A 25,749-nucleotide genomic window follows, 5' to 3' on the forward strand; every position below is an offset into this window, starting at 1 on the left:
ATGACTGTACCAAAATGAGCATGTAACGCTGCACAGAGATGCTCGAGTGATTCACTTTTTGTTCTGTTACCAAGTGCTTGTGGTTGAAGGCTTCTTTGTTTGCTTGTTTTTCTTGTTTATTAGGAAATTCTGCTTTTATTTAGCACGTATTATAATAGTCGCTGGGGGCAAATCACATTCAGCATCATTTTCTTTTTATTTGCTGCCTTCATAAATTAGACTAGATGAAGTTGTGGTTTACGACAATGGAGGATGTCACGTTAGGACGGGATGTTTTGTGAGTTCATTGTGAGAGCACGGATAGGTCAAATGTCGTTTATGTAGAGTAATTATATAGAATATTACTGCAGAAATTCAGTAAGGTTAACTTCAAACTTGGCACACATCCTTAATTAATTGATTGGAAAACCTCTTTAAGCTAAAAAATGAAATAGCACCCCATTCCCCCTAATTTATAGAATGGAAAGTGCAAAAATATACTGCATATCTCTATATATAAAAGTGAATGTATGTGTGTGTGTATCACCAACCAATCAAGAAGCAACAGAGTGGGACACCAACCAATCACGAAGCATCAAAGTGGGATGCGGATGGAGAGCGGGGCTGCGGACGGATACAGCAGGACGGTGCATGGAGAGCGGGGCTGTGGAGGGAGAGAGTGGGAGAGCAGGGCTGTGTGGACGAAGAGAGCGGGGCTGCGGACGGATACTGCAGGACGGTGGATGGAGAGCGGGGCTGAGGAGGAAGAGAGCGGGGCTGTGGAGGGAGAGCGCGGGAGAGCGGGGCTGTGGAGGAAGAGAGCGGGGCTGTGGAGGGAGAGAGCGGGGCTGTGGAGGGACAGCGGGACACGGATGTAGAGCGCGGCTGCGGAGGGATAGCACGGGACGGCGGGTGGAGAGCGCGGCTGTGGAAGGAGAGAACGTGATGCCGGGTGGAGAGCGGGGCTGTTAAGGAAGAGAGCAGGACCCACAGTTAGGTACTATGCCTGGGCAACGCCGGGCTCTTCAGCTAGTATGCTATAATGCTGACACTACAGTCAGAGAAGGGTTCCTACAGTCTTAAATGGATTCCATCAGTATTATCAACCCTCCTAAGCCATCTGTATGGTCATGTAGGTCACAGGAAGCTGAATAAAATGATGCCTTGGTATCTGTAATCCGATGCCTTATTCCAGAGAAATCCACCTTTTTCTTAATATGTAAATGAGCTGATAAGATCTATGGGTGGGACATAGATCTTGCTGAGAATCTGCCTCCAGAGGTTAAAGCACCACTCCCAGCATTTTTTGTTTCACTGCTGGAGTGGTGCTTTAAACATAAATCCCCTGCCACTGGTCATACACTCACCCTTTGGCGTCTTCACCGATTCTTAGCGCCGCAGTGACACTTTGTGAGCACAGCTTTGGACTGTCCAGATGTTAGAAGCTACGTGACCAGCTTTAAATGCAAGTCAAAGAGAGTCAGAACGAGGCCAGAATGAGGCTCTCATAGAATTTAATTGATTAATGACCTCCGATGCGCTCCATAAAACACTGGAGCAGCCGGCAGATCACAAATGGTTAGATAATGACCGAAGCGGCGGCAAAAAGAGATAAAAGTGCAGGAAGGAGAATATCAGACAGGGGGAAGGGAAGTTGGATTTTAAGCACCACTCTAGCTTAAATAAAAACCCACTGGAGTGGTGCTTTAAGGGGGCGTTACCAGTATGAGACATGCAAATCAGGAGATCAGTGACTACATGTCTCACACTGGTAACTCCCCCTTTCATTTAAAATAAGCTCTGAAGGCAGATTCTAGGGGAGATCTATGTCCGACCAATAGCTCTTAACAGTTCATTTACATATTAAGAAAAACGTGGATTTCTCTGGAACAAGACATCGAATCGCAGACATCAAGGTATCATTTTATTCAACTTTCTGTTTCTGCATGCCCATATAGATGGCTTAGGAAGATTGATCCTACTGACAGATTCACTTCAACCCCTTAACTCCTTGGAGCTTTTTTCGTTTTTGCGTTTTTGTTTTTCGCTCCCCTTCTTCCCAGAGCCATAACTTTTTTATTTTTCCTTCAATATGACCATGTGAGGGCTTGTTTTTTGTGGGACGAGCTTTACTTTTGAACAACACCATTTTGTTTTACCATGTCATGTACTAGAAAATGGGAAAAAAATTCCAAGTGCGATGAAATTGCAAAAAAAAAAGTGCAATCCCACACTTGGAGCTTGAGTTCTCAGCTGCAGCACCTTGTGACCCTACCACTATATAACTCCTAGCTTCATTCCTTGCTGGTTATAGTTAATCTATGCTGACCTCTTTGAAGGAGCCAGTCTCTGGATAAGCTGAGGTGTTTGCTCCTGTTGCAGCAGTGACGTTTCCTGTTGGATAAGATAAGGAGTGCTATTTGTTATGTCTTTTCATACTGTTTGTCATGCCTTTCTCATGTTGTCTTGTTGTAGCAGTAGGACTAGTGTCTCGAACTATACAGGGTAAGTTGAGGGCCAGCGAGGGCTTATGTGAGTGTAAGGGAGGGCCAGAACCGTAGTCGTGACCTGTACTCTGGTGGCAGCTGTGTCCAGCCCTTCCCCTACATGAAACGATACTATGCTCCTCGGCATACCTGCATCTCCAGATCCATCTTCAATCGGGCGCTTCCCAGGCCATAACGGTCCCTCTTCTAGGTAACTCATCTCAAGGGAGACACAGTCCGAGACAACTATAACACTTTCTTTACTTACGATTTCGCACGTTACATCCACAGTTGTTACATTATAACATTTGCTTGCTTCCTGATCTTTCCCTTGCTTGTTGTCACTTCTATGCAGTACACGCCCGGACCAGATCGTACTTGACTGCTTCCCAGTTCCTTCCAGGTCTGACCTCACTACAATGACATTTCCTTCAACCTGTTTTGCCCCAGGACTGAATTCATTAATCACTACGTTTGGTGGCCCCTGGTGACGCATCCAGCCCGTCTGTACCGATCTCGTTGAAGTGCCCACTCCTTTCATCTCCTTAGTCCAGCCAACGTCTGCCCTAAAAGCGGTGACATGCCACATCTTCCTTTTCCTGTTCTGTCCCACTGCTAAGACCTGCATTGGCAGTGGGTAATGTGGGCAATAATGACTTAACATTACGTGACTGCCAAGCTGTTCGGGCCTGTAGCCCATGTGGACTCTTGGGCGCCCTAGCCCCATCTCCCTAAACTGCTCTTCAGCACTAACCTTAACTCTCAGCAGTCTTTCCTACAATTAACCCTCTATGAACCTCCTACCAGATCCCACTAGTATGCCCCCACCTAGTTGCCCGCAACATAATTACAACTGCCCAACCTATGGGGAACTATATACTAAAAGTGCCCTCCTCTAATGTCCCAAGAAAGGTGCACTAACATTCCCTGACTGTACATACACAAATGATACATAATATACATGCAATATTATCATACAGGAACATGAGGCAATATACACAGTTGCCAATACAATGGTAACACATTCAAGTGGCAATACCATAAGTAATGAGCCTTAATACATAATTATCAATGTAGCAGTACCACAGGCAGTAATCATAAAAACATTTCTGTAAACATTAAGAACTGACATAGGGAAGGGAGGCATAAGAGACATCATATCTTACCCTCCAACACTATCGCTCACTGGGGGAAGGACCGGTCTAGGAGTGCAGGGATTAGACTCAGGTTTATGTTAGGAAGTGACCCCTCTCCCTTCTCCCTGTGGCCAGGGTCTCCTTGGACATCTTCCCTGGTGTTGCGTCACATGCTGGGCATCCTCTCTGCCCCAGCGTGACATTAGCATAGTGATATACTATTGACTGCAGAGTAGCCGATAGAAATAACTTTATGCCTGCTTGTCAGGAAAGCAGCATGACCTCTGCAGTATATGAGAGACAGCTTTGTCAGTAGCCAGAGGAGGTAGGAGACTGATTCTGTCCATAGTTCACCAGCACCAAAAGCGCACATGAACCAAAAAATTATGAAAAAAAATATTTTTTTCAGGAAACAGTATTAAATAGCTGTATATTTCCCCAAGCCTCACAATCAGTAAATAATGTATGCAAAGCATAAATCTGTCTCGATCCTTGACTTTTCGTCTCTTATTTTGCTTTCCATTGGCTGGGCTAAAAGGATGTCTGTTCAGCATGGAGAGGCAGTCAGAGGTAGAGCAGATAGAACTTTCCGTAACCATATTAGCATATGTAAAAGTAGTAGCTAAACTAGTGTCCCTAAACAAGGAGTGTAGCCCAAACATGTGGGTGCTAAATGTGACTTAGACACACTGGGGCTCAGAAGGGAGGGTGCATTTGGATTTGGGAGAGCAGATTTTGCTGAATTTATTTTGGCAGGTGAGGAGCCACTTTGCTTTTCAGTACCATGGAAGCCCCCTATATTTCCATTGACAGATGAGAGACCTGATTGGGATCTTGCTTTTTTTGTGGATTTAGCTGAAACTTTTGTTAGGAGCATGTTACATAACAATTATCCTTTGCTCTACGCTGAGCATTTACTTTGGGGTTTCCATAGAAATCTTCGAGTAACGTGATAGATGAAACCCCTGAGGGATCCATTCACTATAACGATGCAGCAGACTTACTCTGGACTCCGTCTGGCCTCTGTTTAGTGCTGTTGTCATGGTCACATGTGTCAGGACTCAGATGATGCCGCAAGGCGAACCCGTAACACACGTGACCCTGGATACACCGCCTCCAGTGGGGCGCATTTAAATAATAAAAACGTGCAGGTGGATACGCCGCCTCCACCTGGCGAATTTAGGTATTACACGTTATACATACAATATCTGGAAACATCGCTTCCAGTAAGGCGCATTTAAATAATAAAGGGGGAACCTGGGTAACTTTAACAATGGTGGGCCCTGCAATAGGGAAAAGGGAATTGGAGACCTCCTGAGCTCCCCTGAGCCAGTTTCCCTGCACTCCTAACGTTCCCTAAGCCGGTTTCGCACCGGGCGCCGCACGCGTACCTCAACGCCCTTGCTCGCCCTGAACCTAAACCCTCACTAGGGAATAGGTCGGTGCGGAAACTAATCCCACCACTGCACTAATAACACACATGAGGAAAGAGACAATACAGGGGAAACACCACTTAGCTTTGCTCTGTTGCGTGCGCTCCTAGCAACAGAGCCCTCCACCTGAGTGCATCTTCTCCTCCACCCGGATCCATCACCATAACAGGACCCTTCACCTTAGTGCAGCCTTGGAGCAGAGTCCAACACCAGTTGCAGCTGCTTAGAACCAGAGTCCCAAGGATGAGTTCAGCTGCTGACACGAAGTCGAGCATGCTTGAGTCCAGCTCAGCGGCCAAGTCCCACATGGTGAGTGCCACTCTCCATAGTCGCCACTCCACCAGCCCATGCAGACAGTTCCCGCTGACACCATCACTGCGACTCCACCACGCCATGCCAGCCCTTCGTCCAGACACCATAGCTGAAACACATCCCCCCTGGCTAAGCTGCGCAGGACTCCTCACCAGCTCCATCCTTCCTCCTGGCTCTCCAAAAACAGAGTGACCACAAACTCACAATATCACAGGCAGTGATTGCACACCTCTAGCACACCTTTATAGGGTGTAACACCTGATACATGATTAAGTGCACAAAACCTAAAGTGCAATATCAAAACCACCACCGGGGACAGTCAAGACACCTTGGAACTTTCCAAAGTAAAAAAAGTTCACCCAGTGATTTAAAACTGTCAGATCACTTCAGATCATGACAGTACCCCCTCCTTAATGAGGGGCCTCTGGACCCTCAAGACCACCCCTCATTAGGGAAACACCTACCGCGGGGACGCCCAGACCCTGAGTTCACCCCACCATTACCTGACACTTCAGGTTTATGACAAACGCACCGCTGGTATTGGCAATACATGTTCATTTTGGAGGCACCACTCATCTCCACAGCGCCGACCTGGGGAACGAGTTTATGTATGTGTATGTTTGTTTGTTATGAGCTGATCAGACTCCACAACACATTTCCAAGATGTTTTTTGGTGGCACACATACACGCTCGTTCACACACAGGTCCGGACCTGAACATTTATTGCACACATACATTTGTCATAACTTGGTGAACTCACTCTGGACTTGACAACAGAGGCGTCCCCCTGTGTCACCACACTCACACCCCCACTATTCACCAAGGGACACCACCCTCCAACCCTTTCACCATGAGGACTGCGCATCCCAGGGTTGGTTTAATGGCGAGGGTAGAGATTTGTCCCTACTCCCCCGCAGCACACCTGCTGCTCACACCAGGAGGAGAGGGAACGCATATGGAGGAAACATACACTCACTGGCCGCCTCCACACGGCCAGGAGGGGCGGCTTCTACGGTGGTATTTGATTTGGCGGAAACCCCGCGGACTCTACACCAGTCTGCTCATCACTGGAACGCACCCCTTCACCTCGGGGAACACCAAGCAGCTCCGTGGGGCACCATTCCTCCCACCTGCCTGGGTACGCCCACGTGCATGAGCAAGTCCCGCTCCCCAGCAGCAACTCCAGGGGCTTTTGCCAGACCGCAGCCGCCATTTTTTTCTCTCTGGTTATCTGGGCAGAGGCCCCAGACCGTGATAACTGCTGCTGCAGCGGCTCTAAACACCTTGCCGCTCCCCACTCACATCAGTGAGGCCCGGCAGCAATTACTCAGCGGTCTCCACATGGCCAAAGCTCACCAGAAAAAAAAAACTGTAGGGCCTGTGATAATGTCATGGTCACGTGTGTCAGGACGCAGATGTTACCGCAAGGCGGACCCATAACACACGTGACCCTGGATACACCGCCTCCAGTGGGGCACATTTAAATAATAAAAACGTGCAGGTGGATACGCCGCCTCCACCTGGCGAATTTAGGTATTACACGTTATACATACAATATCTGGAAACACCGCCTCCAGTAAGGCGCATTTAAATAATAAAGGGGGGAACCTGGGTAACTTTAACAATGGTGGGCCCTGCAATAGGGAAAAGGGAATTGGAGACCTCCTGAGCTCCCCTGAGCCAGTGTCCCTGCACTCCTAACATTCCCTAAGCCGGTTTCGCACCGGGCGCCGCACGCATACCTCAACGCCCTAGCTCGCCCTGAACCTAAACCCTCACTAGGGAATAGGTCGGTGCGGAAACTAATCCCACCACTGCACTAATAACACACATGAGGAAAGAGACAATACAGGGGAAACACCACTTAGCTTTGCTCTGTTGCGTGCGCTACTAGCAACAGAGCCCTCCACCTGAGTGCATCTTCTCCACCTGGATCCATCACCATAACAGGATCCTTCACCTTAGTGCAACCTTGGAGCAGAGTCCAACACCAGTTGCAGCTGCTTAGAACCAGAGTCCCAAGGATGAGTTCAGCTGCTGACACGAAGTCGAGCATGCTTGAGTCCAGCTCAGAGGCCAAGTCCCACATGGTGAGTGCCACTCTCCATAGTCGCCACTCCACCAGCCCATGCAGACAGTTCCCGCTGACACCATCACTGCGACTCCACCACGCCATGCCAGCCCTTCGTCCAGACACCATAGCTGAAACACATCCCCCCTGGCTAAGCTGCGCAGGACTCCTCACCAGCTCCATCCTTCCTCCAGGCTCTCCAAAAACAGAGTGACCACAAACTCACAATATCACAGGCAGTGATTGCACACCTCTAGCACACCTTTATAGGGTGTAACACCTGATACATGATTAAGTGCACAAAACCTAAAGTGCAATATCAAAACCACCACCGGGGACAGTCAAGACACCTTGGAACTTTCCAAAGTAAAAAAAGTTCACCCAGTGATTTAAAACTGTCAGATCACTTCAGATCATGACAGCTGTCCTTCTTTTCAGAAATGCACAAATCTGTGGTCGACCGTGCTTTTATGGACACCTAAAAGACAGACACTGACGGATCACAGGTCCCATAGCGTCCACAGTGCCTCCATCTGCCTCATTATAGGGAATCTTCCTCCAGGGGTTCCATCTGAATCACGTATTTCAGATTTTTAAATGAAAACCCTGAAGAAGGTGCTCAGCACAGAGCGCAGGATAAATGTGAGCTGAGACTTAGTAAGATCTTTAGGAGGCAGAATTAACAAATCAACAGCATGTGAAGAATTATTTTTATTTATTTTTTTACGCCGTTTCTCGTACGGTATAAATGATTAGGTGACTTTATTGTTCGGGTCGGTGCAATTACAGCGATACCAGATTTATATTGGGTTTTCATGTTTGGCTGCTGTCACACACCTTTTATTGCAAAAACTAGTTTTTGCATTGCCAACAGAATCATGTGAGAACTTGGACAAGTTGTTTTTTATTGGTACTATTTTTAAGGCACATGATATTTTATGATCATTTACAATTCAAATTTTTGTGAGGCAGAATGAGCAAAAACCAGCAATTCATGAATTGTTTTTTGTTTTTGTTTTTTTATACCGTTTCGCAGGTGGTAAAATTGGTAAGGCAGCTTTATTCTTCGGGTCAATATGATTACAGCAATACCCTGTTTATATTTTTTTATGTTTTGGCGCTTTTACACAATAAACATTTTTTTACAGAAAAAATAATTAATTTTGCATTGCTTTATTTTGAGAGCTATAACTTTTTTATTTTTCTGCTGACGGAGCTTAATGGCGGCTTGTCTTTTGCATGACAAGATGACATTTTCATCGGTACCGTTTTTATTTACATTCATCTTTTTTATCGTGTTTTATTGCACTTTTTGTTCAACGGTATGATGCTAAAGCATAGTTTTTTGCTTTGTTTTTTAGTATTTTTTTATGATATATACTGAAGGGGTTAACTAGTGGTACAGTTTTATAGGTCAGGTCGTTCTGTACATGGCAATACCAAATCTGTGCAATTTTTTTTTACATAAGTAAATGTTTTGATAGAATTATTTTTTTTTTCTTTATTTGGGAATGTTTTAAAAATATTTTTACACTTTTTAATTTTTTCAACTTTTTTACATTGTCCCAGGATGGGACACCATCATCCTTACATTGACAAATTGCTGATCTGATACTCTGTAATGCTTCTGCACTGCAGGGCATCAGAACAGCGTCTGACAGCTCTTAGCAGGTACTCACAAGCCACCTTCACTGCAGTTCACTGAAGGACCCCGCGGCCATCTTGCGGCCGGGTGTCAACAAGGAGACCATCGACACAACAAGATCGCATCGCATTGTGCCGATGAAAGCACAGAGAGAGCTCACTCCCTCTGCGATGCTCCTCAATGTTGCTGTCACTATTGAGGGGTTAAATGCCCATGATCGGTGCTAGAACCGATCGTGGGTGTGGCTGCAGGGTGTCAGCTCTCACATAGAGCTGACACCCGTACCCGATCGCTGCGGCGCTCAACGGTTTGCGGGAAGGCAGCTCCTGCAGTGCCGTTTATGTATGGCGCATGTCAGGAAGAGGGTTAAAGAGGGGTGTACATAGAAATCATGAGTACACATAGCAAAAGTCCTAATTGCCCCCCCCTCCTAAAAATAATAATTATTCTCATTATTCTCATGGAGGAGGCAGGGACACAGAGCATAGATCACAGTATCATAGGTGGCACCTCACAATATTTAAAGACATTGAGACGGACATGTATTGCAGCAGATAGACAGATATGGTGGCCCTACTGAACCTCCATAGCGTTCCTACCCACCACAATATCCCTTTTATAACCCCTATAGAATATGGTGCCCCAAAAAATGCACCTCCCACACACAGTACAACACCTCCACAATTAATTTTTCTAATAAATTTGCACCATTTACAGTAAGATACTGAACAGTACCCCCAATGAATTATTTTCTCTGTTTACTCATTCTACATCCAGAGATAGATGCAGCACGGAGGATATGGAAGGCAAGTGGTGACATTTTTTTTAATGAAACTCAATTGCAAAATAAAAATGAAAAATGTTCCCAAAAATAACAGAGGTACAATACATTTAATGATGCAGTGTCTGATTTTGATAAGTTTCTATGAATATGACCATCGATCTCCCAGCTTGGTTCGAGTCCTCGTGCTCTTAGCAACCAATTTTTATACCAATAACATTAATATATTTATACAGTTACCACAATCTTTCATCTACGGATGAGATACATTGACGACGTTTTTTCTGTGACACATGTAAAACAATTTTCTATCTATTTCACATCTGGAAATCAACGTGGCTTCACTCTAAGGTCCATTAATCTTTTCTACTCACTTTGTTCTATTCAGGCTTCACGTTCTTCGGAAAGTGCAGAAGTATGCATGTACTTATAGGACGGCATGGGAACGCCAGCAAGGAACAGTTCCATCTCATTTGAATGTGTGGACTCTGGATGAATAGGTTGGAAGTTATTCTACAGCTGGGACTGATCAACCTGTGAGAAAGAGAGCAGGTGTAAGGAATCACATGTCCTGCCCTGGATATATTACGGCTGTGTTTAATTAATGAAGCATATATTATAAATATAAACCCTAGACATTGATGGTGATGTTCTGTGCCGGATGACACAATGAGTAATAATGCCTGTGAGATGAAGGAGGGAGGGTGTGGAGAGCTAGAGAAGTTCATCAGTTTGTGGATGGTTAACAGGGCTCTTACTTTGCATTAGACTGACTTTTGGAAATGAAATGGAGAACCTGGAGTGAACCCATGTGGATACAGGAGAACATACAGATGTTGCACCATCTGGAATATCTGTCCAAGAGGAAATTTTTTCGATGTAGCCATGCCTTTATTTTTCTGGCCATTTTGTCTTTATGCCTCTTCCATGCCATTCAAATTTGATTGGGCACCTCCAAAGTTCCCCAAACCATGCATTCTAGGAGGTTTCGAAATGTTTCCTTAGTGCCAGGACGATTTTCCAACTCCTCGGGGAATCCAAGTTTTCCCTTTTTTCATCATTCTCTCTGGAGGAGAAGACTGTGTCTGCATTGACATTGCGGACTAGAGATTGGGTCCCATAAACACTCCAATTATGGGGTGACACAGTTCTTCCTGCTCTCTCCAAGCTTCCAAACTTTCGGGAGTCTCCTTATACTGATCACCAAAGGTTCACTACAAAATGAAAAATTGCAGGATTTTTGGGCCAAAGGAGGGAATAATCCGGGAATCTGGTATTTTAGGTAAGGTATTTTGCCCAAGGTTAGAACTTTGCTTTACACTGTGCCTTTTGCAATTAGTGCTAGACTTTTTCACACATCAAAACCTGTACATATGTATGACCCAGATAATTTATGTTCATTGCAGACAAGAGCCAATATGGTGCCTCGTACTGAATCTACTGCAAGGGAGTAACTCTTGTGGGTACATGAGTTGTAAGTTTCTGAGCACTTTGGCCTATATTAAAAGTCCAATACTATTAAAAACCTATGATCGTTATGGCCTTGTAGACTCATGAGCTTCATGTTATGCCACTAGTTCAGAGGCAAAGTTAGGAGGGACTATTAGGGCATGAGCTGGGACAATGCCAATAAACCATTCTGCTTTGTCCAGGATATTTAGAAACAGGGTTAGGCCAGAAGACTAAGGCCCTGTGAGGGACGAGGAAGACTCCATTTTGGATTTATTAATTTTTTTGGCCCAATAGTTATCCAGAGATCTCCCTTCCGCAGTAGGGGTGTGGCACCATCCATGGGATAAGTACACAATTCCCAAAAGAACAACACTTTACTATATGGCCAGAGAATTAGAGGCCACACCTGGACCTGACCTCACCTCCCTACTGACCAAAATCCCACAATGTCTGTCTGTTATCTCAGCCTTCTTTTCTGCCCGTTTTCTCAAACTGAACAAAACAGAATTCATCATCTTTCCCCCATCACACTCTACCCCTCCACCAGACCTATCCATCAATGTCAATGGCTGCTCGCTTTCCCCAGTCCCACATGCTCGGTGACTTAGGGTGATCCTCTGCCCTCTCTTTCAAACCACACATCCAAGCCCTCGCCTCCTCCTGCCGCCTCAAACTTAAAAATATTTCCCGGATCTGCTCATTCCTCAACCAAGAAACCACAAAAACACTAGTGCATGCTCTTATCTCCCACCTCGACTACTGCAACCTCCTACTCTCTGGCCTCCTCTCTAGCACTCTGGCACCACTCCAGTCCATCCTACACTGTGCTGCCCAACTAATCCACCTGTCTCCCGCTAATCCCCAGCCTCCCCCCCCTATGCCAGGCCCTTCACTGGCTTCCTATTGCCCAGGGGCTCCAGTTCAAAACCCTAACCATGACATACAAAGCCATCCACAACCTGTCTCCTCCATAGATCTGTGACATGGTCTTCCGGTACCTACCCGCACGCAACCTTCTATTCTCTCAAGATCTCCTTCTCTACTCCCCCCTTATCTCTTCTTCCCACAACCGCATACAAGACTTCTCCGGTGCTTCCCCCATACTCTGGAATTCTCTACCCCAACACATCAGACTCTCACCAACAATGGAAACCTTCAAGAAGAACTTGAAGACCCACCTGTTCCGACAAGCCTACAGTCTGCAATGATCTTCAGTTACTGAACCACCGCACAACCAGCTCTACCTTCTCCTAGTGTATCCTCACCCATCCCTGTAGACTGTAAGCCCTGTACTTGTGTGTCCCTTGTCTTACACATGTTTATTGTACCTGTCTATATTTCGCCTTTTTCACATGTGAAGCGCCATGGAATAAATGGGGCTATATAAATGTATAATAATAATAACAATAAAGGCCACGTGTTAATGAAGGCAAGAAGGAGCAGAGCTGGCACCCCCTGCTGTCTTTTGTGCAAGGCGGCCAACATCAATTAGCTATCCATATAAGCTCTAGACTGAGCGTCACCGACACCTAGAGATAAATTATGAGAGTACCGTGAATCTTAGGGGTAAGTCCTATATACCACCAGAACCCTGGGAGCCATCCACATGCACCCCTGTGTCTCATCTTTCTCTAGTGGTCCTGGATACTGAGCTATCGAGACTGCCTCTCCAGAACCACTTAGCCAACCCATGTTTGGACTCTACATATTGGTCCAGCCCCAATGAATCTATTGAGATGTCAGTCGTCTCGTTTGGACCTTCTGCTAGGAAGTTATGACCCATCCTAGATATTGGGAATTATTTGAGCTAGGAGTTCAAGGGAGTAGAATTCAGTCCAACCCAGAGGAGCAGTGGCAAATATGGGAGGGGTGAGCTAGGCGTTACAAGCTAGCTACACACCTATAGCCTTTGTCATTGTTCTTCCATGGAAGCCGCAACACGTCACGCATGAATGCTAAGAAACTAAGAAAGTGCCTGTGGATATGAGCGCTTCCCTTCATTCACAAGTTATTAGGAATGGTAATGTGACACATACAGCTACCTGCTATCCCCAACCTGTCCTGTTATGAATTCTCTCTCTAGCTTCCCTCTGGTGATTACTGAAGGTAGTGGAGCTGGTCAGATTGACAGAGGGGTTGCGAGTTCTTATTCTAGGCTCCCTGTGGTGGTTACTGGAGGTAGTGGAGCTGATCTGATTGACAGAGGCTTGCCACCTGATAATGAGAAAGACGATTGGAGATCTGGGGTTTCTGATTGGGATTTAAGTCAGCCGACTCCTTCTAGCCCTGCTGGTGATTTTCTTCCTGTGCTTTCTGAGGTCTGATGTCTCCTGCTCTTTCCCTGCATGGTTCAGCTAAGTGATTCATTTGCTATTCTGTTTGCAATTGATCTGGTTTTGTCTATCTCTGCTTTGTACAGGTCAGCCAGCTCCGGCTGGGGCTGTGCTGAATCACCGCCCATATCTTACTGCTTGAACCAGTTTGTTTTGTCCCTTGTTATATTGGTCTCTTTTTGCTTTGCTTTCAGAATATACCAGAGTGCTGATATAGTGGGGGCGAAGTCGTGCGACTTCATTGTTTTTGTGCATCAGACGTGTTGGACTTTTTGCAGGGTTTTTTGCGTGATTGCAGACAGCCTCTTTCCTTTCCTGTCTAGTCAGTGTGGGCCCCATCGTTTGCTCAATCTATTTTTCCGCCTGCATTTGTGTTTTCATCTTGTCTCACCGACAATATACACTCACTGGCCACTTTATTAGGTACACCATGCTAGTAACGGGTTGGACCCCCTTTTGCCTTCAGAACTGCCTCAATTCTTCGTGGCAGAGATTCAACAAGGTGCTGGAAGCATTCCTCAGAGATTTTGGACCATATTGACATGATGGCATCACACAGTTGGCGCAGATTTGTCGGCTGCACATCCCTGATGCGAATCTCCCGTTCCACCACATCCCAAAGATGCTCTATTGGATTGAGATCTGGTGACTGAGGAGGCCATTTGAGTACAGTGAACTCATTGTCATGTTCAAGAAACCAATCTGAGATGAATCGAGCTTTATGACATGGCGCATTATCCTGCTGAAAGTAGCCATCAGATGCCTGTTCTTAGCTGAGAGGAGTGGTACCCAGTGTGGTCTTCTGCTGCTGTAGCCCATCTGCCTCAAAGTTCGACGCACTGTGCGTTCAGAGATGCTCTTCTGCCTACCTTGGTTGTAACGGGTGGCAATTTGAGTCACTGTTGCCTTTCTATCAGCTCGAACCAGTATGCCCATTCTCCTCTGACCTCTGGCATCAACAAGGCATTTCCGGCCACAGAACTGCCGCTCACTGGATTTTTTTTCTTTTTCGGACCATTCTCTGTAAACCCTAGAGATGGTTGTGTGTGAAAATCCCAGTAGATCAGCAGTTTCTGAAATACTCAGACCAGCCCTTCTGGCACCAACAATCATGCCACGTTCAAAGGCACTCAAATCACCTTTCTTCCCCATACTGATGCTCGGTTTGAACTGCAGGAGATTGTCTTGACCATGTCTACATGCCTAAATGCACTGAGTTGCCGCCATGTGATTGGCTGATTAGAAATTAAGTCTTAACACACAGTTGGACAGGTGTACCTAATAAAGTGGCCAGTGAGTGTATGTTTGGAGTCTGCTCCGGGGGAGTTTAGATTTCCCCTTTTTTGCTTTAGGCTTAGTTAGCTCTCTGGCTGCGCCGAGGCATCTAGGATCATTGTAGGTATGCTCCACGGCTACTGCTAGTTGTGTGGACAGGATCAGGGGTCTGCATTCCGCTTAGTTACCAACCTCTCTGGTTTTCTGTGGCTTAGCCTCGGCCTGCTATCCTCCTCGGTGACCCATTCATAACACTGTCCCCTCTCTTTATCTGTACTTCTGGCTGTAATCTCTGTACACTGCGTTCCAAATTATTATGCAAATTGGATTTAAGTGTCATAAAGATGTAATTTTTTGTTTTTCAAATAAACTCATAGATGGTAATGTGTATCAGGGCTCTTTGGATCACTGAAATCAATCTCAAAAGCCTGTGATAATTAGTTTACCAGGTGAGCTCAATTAAAGGAAAACTACTTAAGAATGATGTTCCACATTATTAAGCAGGGCACAGGTTTCAAGGAATTTAGGAAATAAAAAGGATCTCTCTGCTGCTGAAAAGCATCAAATAGTGCAATGCCTTGGTCAAGAGATGAAAACATTAGATATTTCCCAAAAACTTAAACGTGATCATCGTACTGTAAAGAGATTTGTGGTTCATTCTGAGCACAGACATGTTTGTGCTGATAAAGGCAGAATGAGGAAGGTTTCTGCCAGGCAAGTTCATCGGATTAAGAGAGTGGCTGCTAAAAAGCCATTACAAACCAGCAAACAGATATTTAAAGCTGCTGGTGCCTCTGGAGTCCCTCGAACCTCAAGGTGTAGGATCCTTCAAAGGCTTGTTGTGGTGCATAAACCTACTATTCGGCCACCCCTAAACAGTGTTCACAAGCAGAAATGGTTGCAGTGGGCCCAGACATACATGAAGACTAATTTTCAAACAGTCTTGTTAACTGATGAGTGTCGAGCAACCCTGGATGGTCCAGGTGGATGGAGTAGGGGATGGTTGGTGGATGGCCACTATGTCCCAACAAGGCTGCGACGTCAGCAAGGAGGTGGAGGAGTCATGTTTTGGACGGAATCATGGGGAAACAGCTGGTAGGTCTCTTTAAGGTTCCTGCAGGTGTGAAAATGACCTCTGCAAAGTATATAGAGTTTCTGACTGACAGCTGTCTTCCATGGTATAAAAAGCAGAAACGTGCCTTCAGGAGCAAAATCATCTTCATGCATGACAATGCACCATCTCATGCTGCAAGGAATACCTCTGAGTCATTGAATGCTATGGATATAAAAGGAGATAAACTCATGGTGTGGCCACCATCTTCCCCTGACCTCAACCCTATAGAGAACCTTTGGAGTATCATCAAGCAAAAGATCTATGAGGGAGGCAGTTCACATCAAAACAGCAGCTCTGGGAGGCTATTCTGACTCCATATAAAGAAATACAAATGAGAAACTGGGTCTGAGCAGAAAAAGTAAATTAATGTGCATGCAAAATGTAATTGCATATGAACACATGACCTTTACACAGAGAAAACCAAAAGCAAGACACAAAACAAATATCCTGGAATAAAAAAGTAAAAAATATGTTGCAAAAATTGCATGAAGGTAGTAATAATAGTAATAATAAGGGTATTTAGTTAACATAATTTTGATCAAAATAATGTAGAAGCCATCCCGCCACGTCACGGCAACCCTTGTGGGACAGTCCTAACTCTTGTATTTAAAACCTTTCCACTTGTCAAGTGACGTAAATGTGAACAAGGACAGAGGGACTGAACCACCAGTAATAGTATAGGCCAGACAGGATGGATTTTCCAACTCAGAAACAGGGCGGTCACACCCTTATATGCACAGAATGCACAATGAAACAAATGAGAAACTGGGTCTGAGCAGAAAAAGTAAATTAATGTGCATGCAAAATGTAATTGCATATGAACACATGACCTTTCTGTGCATATAAGGGTGTGACCGCCCTGTTTCTGAGTTGGAAAATCCATGACAAGTGGAAAGGTTTTAAATACAAGAGTTAGGACTGTCCCACAAGGGTTGCCGTGATGTGGCGGGATGGCTTCTACATTATTTTGATCAAAATTATGTTAACTAAATACCCTTATTATTACTATTATTACTACCTTCATGCAATTTTTGCAACATATTTTTTTACTTTTTTATTCCAGGATATTTGTTTTGTGTCTTGCTTTTGGTTTATAAAGAAATACAAGCAGAAACTCTCCAAAAACTCACAAGTTCAATGGATGCAAGAGTTGTGAAGGTGATGTCACAGAAGGGTTCCTATGTTAACATGTAACTTGGCCTGTTAGGATGTTTTAGAGTCAAATAGCTTTTTTGTTCAGTGAATGTGACCTCCTAATGCTGCAAATTCCACAAATGAGCATTTCCAGTTCTTTAAAACATATCAAATGTTTAGAAATTCTACTGTGCCTAATAATTTGGAACAGTGCAATTTGAGTTTTTATTCATTTTGGAGATTATACTGTTATCATTGGGAGGTTTCTTCAATAAAATATTATGTATACTCTAACCGGTGATGACTTTTATTAGACTGACTGTCATTTGTACTGACTATTTAGGAAAATCAGAGAAAAATATCATTTGCATAATAATTTGGAACACAGTGTATATTACTCTGTATGTATTTGTAGTATCTAGTTCGCCTTTCGGCAGTTAAAACATCAATTCATTTTGGGCTGCTCTTTTGTCTCAAAACCCGATTTCTCACGTCCGTGAGTTCGGCTAGTACTTATACACTATCTGGGGTTGGTGTCTGACCCGATATAAGCTTGTTAACAGACAGTGCTTATATCTAACGAGGAACTGGTGGCAGCACACCGTTCTGGTGTTATTGGGGATCCTGGCAGTGACGGACCAGAGGTTTATATATATATTCCCGGCCTGGGGCTGATGATATATATATATATATATACCGCCCTCACTGCAGAGAGCCCCGATAAGCAGTACGTCACAGGGCAGCTTCTCCGGCGACTACTTATCCTAGGTGCAGTTCCCTGACTGACCTGAGGGTAAGGGGGCGCCAGAGAGCTGTGACTGTGTAAGCTCCGTCACAGAGTGGTGATGGCGGGGGGGAGGGAATTATCCGTATCCCCTGACTCTTCTCGTGTGTTTCATTACAGCCCCAAGTCATCGATTGCCTTTTTTGTAAAGTCACTTTTCTATTTTTATATTGCGGTTTTCGCTGATGTTTATTGCACTAAATTTATCAAAATGACACACTTGGTTCATGAATTTGGCACGGAGTCAAAAATGGGCTTTTGCTCCTATCACTTATCATTTTTTGCAGCTTTTTGAGCAAAACGTTGCAACTTTTTAAAATGTCGCAAAAGAAGCATACTTTAGTGTAAGGGCAGAAAAACATTCCAGCGTGTAATGAAGTGAAGCTGCGCCAAACTTTTTAAGAAATTTCGATTCATGTATCAGACGAAAGCATCTGGAACTGTTAAACTACGTCCACAAAGCAGCAAAAAAAATAAATAAATAAAAGACAGGTGAACACATACGAAATACACTTAAAAAAAGGCGCAAATAGATTAATGAATGGGGTGCGTTAATTGATTTTCCGTGTTCACTGACATTTCTAATGATCAGATGGAGGAATCACACTGAACATTGTGCATCAGTGATCCTGGGAACCTAAAATCACAACCCGAAACAGCACAGCGCTCACCACCTAACATTTTATCTCCATAGCGGTCACTGAACTCCGGGGCGTGAGCTTCTTCTGTTTGACACTTCCGATCCCATTCCAAGGATAGGACCAAGCAGAGGCGACAATTTTACTGTACACTAAACACAAGTGTGGACGTAACAAGACTTTATGGAACACCGTATGTTGTACTTGGACGACATTCCAGCTGTTTTCCATTCTGTAAACTGCATTCAGATGTCAAACTTGTCATATAATGTAGCAGAGCTGGACTGCGTCGGGGTGTCGGGTCAATCTCCTGCAGAGAACATGCAGTACAGAATTTACAAGACATGCAAAAAATGGCCTGTGCTATTGGAGTAAGAACTGATTAACCCATTAAAACTGCCATCAGTTTTAGCCTTTATGATGGGATTATTTTTATCTTTTTTGTTTGTTTTCATTGCCACCTTCCTTTCCAGAGCCATCACTTTTTTAAATTTCCTCTCAAATTGTAGTTTTTAATGGCGCCATTTTGGTGTATTTATAATTAATTTTTGTTATTAATAACAATAATAATAATAATCTTTATTTTTCTATAGCGCTAACATTCCGCAGCGCTTTACAGTTTGCACACATTATCATCGCTGTCCCTGATGGGGCTCACAATCTATATTCCCTATCAGTATGTCTTTGGAACGTGGGAGGAAACCGGGGTACCTGGAGGAAATCCACACAAACACAGGGAGAACATACAAACTCCTTGCAAATCTTGTCCTTTGTGGGATTCGAACCCAGGACTCCAGCGCTGCAAGGCTGCAGTGTTAATACATTTTTGTTGCCTGTATCATTTTTAATTCAATATATCAGTTGAAGACTTTTACTTGTTTTTTTTGCTGAACAGACTATAATTTTTATAGGTACCATTTTGGTGGTAATTTTTCCATTTTTTTGTGGGGGGGGGCAGAGATGAGTAATCACAAACACAATAACCAATCTGTCTTCGCCTTTTTTATGGAGCTCATCACGCAAACTAAACAACATGAAAGATTTGTAGTTCATTTTATTAAAAATATGAATTATGAGTCGTTATTTGTCAAACAGTTTTATTAACCTTTTTTTTTAGTTTTTAAAAACTTTAACAGATTCTGATATGTATAATAAGAAGGTAGACCAAAGAGCCATGGTTAGGACCCGGGACCAGTTTTAGGCTACATGATACCATGTGCAAAATTGCCTTCCTCTAATGTTTTTTGTAGCCCAGAATGCCCAAGACATCTGTGTGTGTTTTATACCCTAGGAATATTGATTGAGGCTTTATTCACATATAGGCCCTTTATTATTGAGATTGGCAATTTTGTCTATTTTGCATGCCAGTCTAAATGAAGAAAGAACGGGAGCACTATGCGCCTAATTCATTAAAGTTCCAATACTTTTACATTGAAAAGGAAAGGTCATCAGTATGAGATTGCTGGGGTTCTGACCCCTTGCACCTCCACCAATCAGCTGTTCTCAGTGCTGGTGGCCGGACGTGAGCTGTTGTACAACAGAACAGTGCAGTTTCATCAACTCTACAGTGACCATGGTCAAATTCTACAGATTCATGCCTATTCGAATAGGAGTAGATCTGCAGGACCTGAAGCCGTCACTACAGCGTTGATGAAGCTGTACTGTTCCACTCCACAGCTGCTCACGTCCGGCCACCGGCACTGAGAACAGCTGATCAGTGGAGGTGCAAGGGGTCGAAACCTCAGCAATCTGATACAGGTGTGGGCATCTTAATTTGCAAGGTGTACTGTACATCCAGAACTATAACTCCGGGCACCGGCTTCAGTACACTTCTGGTGTAATTTACCCCACCTTAGTGGCGTAAATTATGATGAACCTGCTTTGCCACTCCCCACTCACCACATACTGCAAACATACCGCTCACACACTGGCCATATATCACACACAGTCCTCACACACTCAGCATGTACCACACACTGGCCGCACACCATACACAGCCCTGACACACTGGCCCTACACTGAACACAACCTTCACACACTGGTTGCACACCACACACAGAAAAATAGCCGGAGAATTCCTTATGAAACCTATTGACCAAAAATACCACAAGATTATATGAAAATGGTTCGGGAGGTACCCAGGGTCTGTCCAGGGCTGGCTAGTTAATAGGGCTAGCTGTGGACTGTCGTTGTAAGGGCAGGAGTCATTGGGGACCAGGGTCAAAACAATAGGGACTGACAGGGAACAGACTGGACTCCAGACTCCCTTTTGTTATGGGAGAAAAGAATTATAAGAAAGTGAACATCAACAAACGGTGAGATTGTTCCTTTTTCTCCATAACTTTGTATATGTATTTTTTCCATTAAAAAACCTCCCCTATAAACAGGAGATTTTGAGTGACTTAATTGTTGTATAGGAATGCTCAAAACTCTCATATCTGAATGATTTTCCTAAGTAGGGGGTTTATGAAGTTGCTTAAAAGCTAGGTTTCCCAAACAGGGAACCTTTTTCATTGGCTTTATTTATATGGTGTTTTGGGATATTCACACTTGTTTTTAGAGAGGTGTTTGCCTCTTTTTATTGAAACTAAACAGTAAAGGTTAAGTTTTAAAAAAACACTTTTTCTAGCAAGTTTTACACCACACACAGCCCTCAAACACTGGCCATACACCGAACATGGCCCTCACATACTGACCGCACGCCACAGTGCTCAGTTAGTTGTTCACAGTTTGGGCTATTTTTTTATAACCCAGCTTTACTCTTTTGCACAACTTTATCCTTGACCTGTCTGGTGTGCTCCTTGGTTTTCATGATGCTGTTTTTTCCCTAAATCTCACACAAACCTCTGAGGCATTTACATAACAGCTGTAGTTATACTAAGTACAAATTACACATCAGGGGACTCAATGTACTAACTATGAGACTTCTGGAGGCAAATGGTCACTCAGGATTGTATTTAGCGGTATCAGACTACAGTGGGCTGAATATTAATGCATGTCAAAATTTTCAGATTTATATTTTTAAAAATAGTTAGAAAATCATGTATCATTTCCTTTACACTTCACAAATGCTTTCTGCTTTGCGTTGAATACTTTTTCAAAACACTCTATTTGCATACTATTTATATTCTCTAAGCGGAGTACAAGTATGAATGACTTTTCTTTAAGGTGTATAAGGTACTTTAAATTGATGACCCTGACCCCTCTAAGGCAATAGGAACTGGGTGCAAATGTTGTTTTTTTATTTGAAGCTCATTTTTTGGTGAACTGTACAAGTTGTGTCTTCTTTCTCTGCCTGTTGTTGGACACTGAAGGTTTTTGCGGTTTTTAGATCATCCTTGAATTTTATGTTTCCTATAAACAAAGCAAGTTCTAGAAACTGAATCCAAGAGCGAGTCGTGCACAAAACAGAAAAGATCTGCGCTGAATGCAAACAGATGGCACGGAAAATAATACAATTATGAACAATACATCGACTTAGCCGTTATATTCCCGTCACTTGATTATATTAGTCCCAATGACTTAACAACATAATAGACATTTTATGGGCAGGTTAGATTGGGAACAGACAGTGGTAATCCCATCCCTTCCAATATTCTTCCCTTTGCTCACAGAGTGCTGTATATTATGCTGCATTTTTTCTATTTAAAAAGGATGGCAATTTAACCCCACTAAGGCGAAAACCATATATGTAATGAATGAATTGTTATTGTTCCCTTTAGAATTTAAAATCTCTCCAGCTGCCATATAGATAAATTGTGATACGAAATTACTAAATAAAGCAGTTCTTTCTTCCCCTCTCTCAGCAGGAGCTCACAGCCAAGGCTGAATTTGACACTATGTACTAGAATTCTAGGGTCTAAGGTGGCAGGGAGTCAGGGACCAGTGTCAGCTGAAGGCATGGGGAAAATTTATTTTTTTCTTTTTTTTTAATCACTCTTTCCATCATCCTTGGGGGATGGATTACTTCACCAACTGCTTGGGGCAGGGGGACAGTGAATGCTTCACTAACTGCCTAAATCTAAGAGAAAGACACGGATTTGCTTAACCAACTGCAAAATCCTGGGGGGTGCGGTGCTATGTCCCCCTCCTGGTTTCAAGGCATCTATATTCAGATGTGACTGATGATGGGCTGCAGCCTTCACCTCCTGTCTCCTATCCGGGCAGAAAATTCTGAATCAGATGGAATGCAAAGCCTGCAGCTGATTGGCTGCAGTGTTCATGTGATGCCCCTCCAAATTTTGGTACCCCCAAAAAGGCAAAGGCCACAGCGAGAGCAGAAGAGCGATACTGGTCTGAAGAATGGGTCACAGAGCATGCCCACTACATGTGTCACATTGTATGTCCACTACATGTGTCACAGAGCATGTCCACAGCGCATCACAGAGCATGTCCACTACATGCATCACAGAGCGTGTCCACTACATGTGTCACATTGTATGTCCACTACATGTGTCACAGAGCATGTCCACAGCGCATCACAGAGCATGTCCACTACATGCATCACAGAGCGTGTCCACTACATGTGTCACAGAGCATGTCCAGTACTTGTGTCACATTGTATGTCCACTTCATGTGTCACAGATCATGTCCTCAATGTGTCACAGCGCATGTTCACTTCATGTTTCACAGAGCACGCCCACTACATGTGTCACAGAGCATGCCTACTACATGCGTCGCAGAACAAGCCCACTACATTTGTCACAGAGCATGCCCACTATATGCATGACAGCATGTCCACTACATGTGCCACAGAGCATGCCCACTACATTTGTCACAGAGCACGCCCACTACATTTGTCACAGAGCACGCCCACTACATGTGTCACAGAGCACGCCCACTACATGTGTCACAGAGCATGCCTACTACATGCGTCGCAGAACAAGCCCACTACATTTGTCACAGAGCATGCCCACTATATGCATGACAGCATGTCCACTACATGTGCCACAGAGCATGCCCACTACATTTGTCACAGAGCACGCCCACTACATTTGTCACAGAGCATGCCCACTATATGCATGACAGCATGTCCACTACATGTGCCACAGAGCATGCCCACTATGTGTCACAGCGTGTCTACTACATTTGTCACAGAGCATGCCCACTACATGTGTGACAGAGCATGCCCACTACTTGCGTGACAGAGCATGTTCACTATATGTGTGACAGAGCATGCCCACTACGTGTGTCACAGAGCATATCCACTACATGTGTCAAAGAGCATGTCCACTACATGTGTCACAGAGGGTGTGCACTTCATGTGTCACAGAGCATACCCACTACATTTGTCACAGGGCATGCCCACTTCATGCGTTGCAGAGCAAGCCCACTACAGTTGTCACAGTGCGTATCAACAACATGTGTCACAGAGCATATCCACTACATGTGTCACAGAGCATGCCCACTACATGTGTCACAGAGCATATCCACTACATGTGTCAAAGAGCATGTCCACTACATGTGTCACAGAGGGTGTGCACTTCATGTGTCACAGAGCATACCCACTACATTTGTCACAGGGCATGCCCACTTCATGCGTTGCAGAGCAAGCCCACTACAGTTGTCACAGTGCGTATCAACAACATGTGTCACAGAGCATATCCACTACATGTGTCACAGAGCATGCCCACTACATGTGTCACAGAGCATGCCCACTACATGTGTCACAGAGCATAGCCACTACATGTGTCACAGAGCATGCCCACTACATGTGTCACAGAGCATATCCACTACATGTGTCACAGAGCATGCCCACTACATGTGTCACAGAGCATGCCCACTACATGTGTCACAGAGCATGCCCACTACATGTGTCACAGAGCATATCCACTACATGTGTCACAGAGCATGCCCACTACATGTGTCACAGAGCATGCCCACTACATGTGTCACAGAGCATATCCACTACATGTGTCACAGAGCATGCCCACTACATGTGTCACAGAGCATGCCCACTACATGAGTCACAGAGCATATCCACTACATGTGTCACAGAGCATGCCCACTACATGTGTCACAGAGCATGTCCACTACATGTGTCACAGAGCATATCCACTACATGTGTCACAGAGCATATCCACTACATGTGTCACAGAGCATGCCCACTACATGAGTCACAGAGCATATCCACTACATGTGTCACAGAGCATATCCACTACATGTGTCACAGAGCATGCCCACTACATGTGTCACAGAGCATATCCACTACATGTGTCAGAGAGCATGCCCACTACATGTGTCACAGAGCATGCCCACTACATGTGTCACAGAGCATATCCACTACATGTGTCACAGAGCATGCCCACTACATGTGTCACAGAGCATATCCACTACATGTGTCACAGAGCATGCCCACTACATGTGTCACAGAGCATGCCCACTACATGTGTCACAGAGCATAGCCACTACATGTGTCACAGAGCATGCCCACTACATGTGTCACAGAGCATGCCCACTACATGTGTCACAGAGCATGCCCACTACATGTGTCACAGAGCATGCCCACTACATATGTCACAGAGCATATCCACTACATGTGTCACAGAGCATATCCACTACATGAGTCACAGAGCATATCCACTGCATGTGTCACAGAGCATATCCACTACATGTGTCACAGAGCATGCCCACTACATGTGTCAGAGAGCATGCCCACTACATGTGTCACAGAGCATGCCCACTACATGTGTCACAGAGCATGCCCACTACATGTGTCACAGAGCATGCCCACTACATGTGTCACAGAGCATATCCACTACATGTGTCAGAGAGCATGCCCACTACATGTGTCACAGAGCATGCCCACTACATGTGTCACAGAGCATATCCACTACATGTGTCACAGAGCATGCCCACTACATGTGTCACAGAGCATATCCACTACATGTGTCAGAGAGCATGCCCACTACATGTGTCAGAGAGCATGCCCACTACATGTGTCACAGAGCATGCCCACTACATGTGTCACAGAGCATATCCACTACATGTGTCACAGAGCATATCCACTACATGTGTCAGAGAGCATGCCCACTACATGTGTCACAGAGCATGCCCACTACATGTGTCACAGAGCATATCCACTACATGTGTCACAGAGCATGCCCACTACATGTGTCACAGAGCATATCCACTACATGTGTCAGAGAGCATGCCCACTACATGTGTCACAGAGCA

Source organism: Dendrobates tinctorius, unplaced genomic scaffold, assembly GCF_039654945.1.
Source record: "Dendrobates tinctorius isolate UK_male_01 unplaced genomic scaffold, ASM3965494v1 ptg000085l, whole genome shotgun sequence".
Lineage (NCBI taxonomy): Eukaryota > Metazoa > Chordata > Amphibia > Anura > Dendrobatidae > Dendrobates > Dendrobates tinctorius.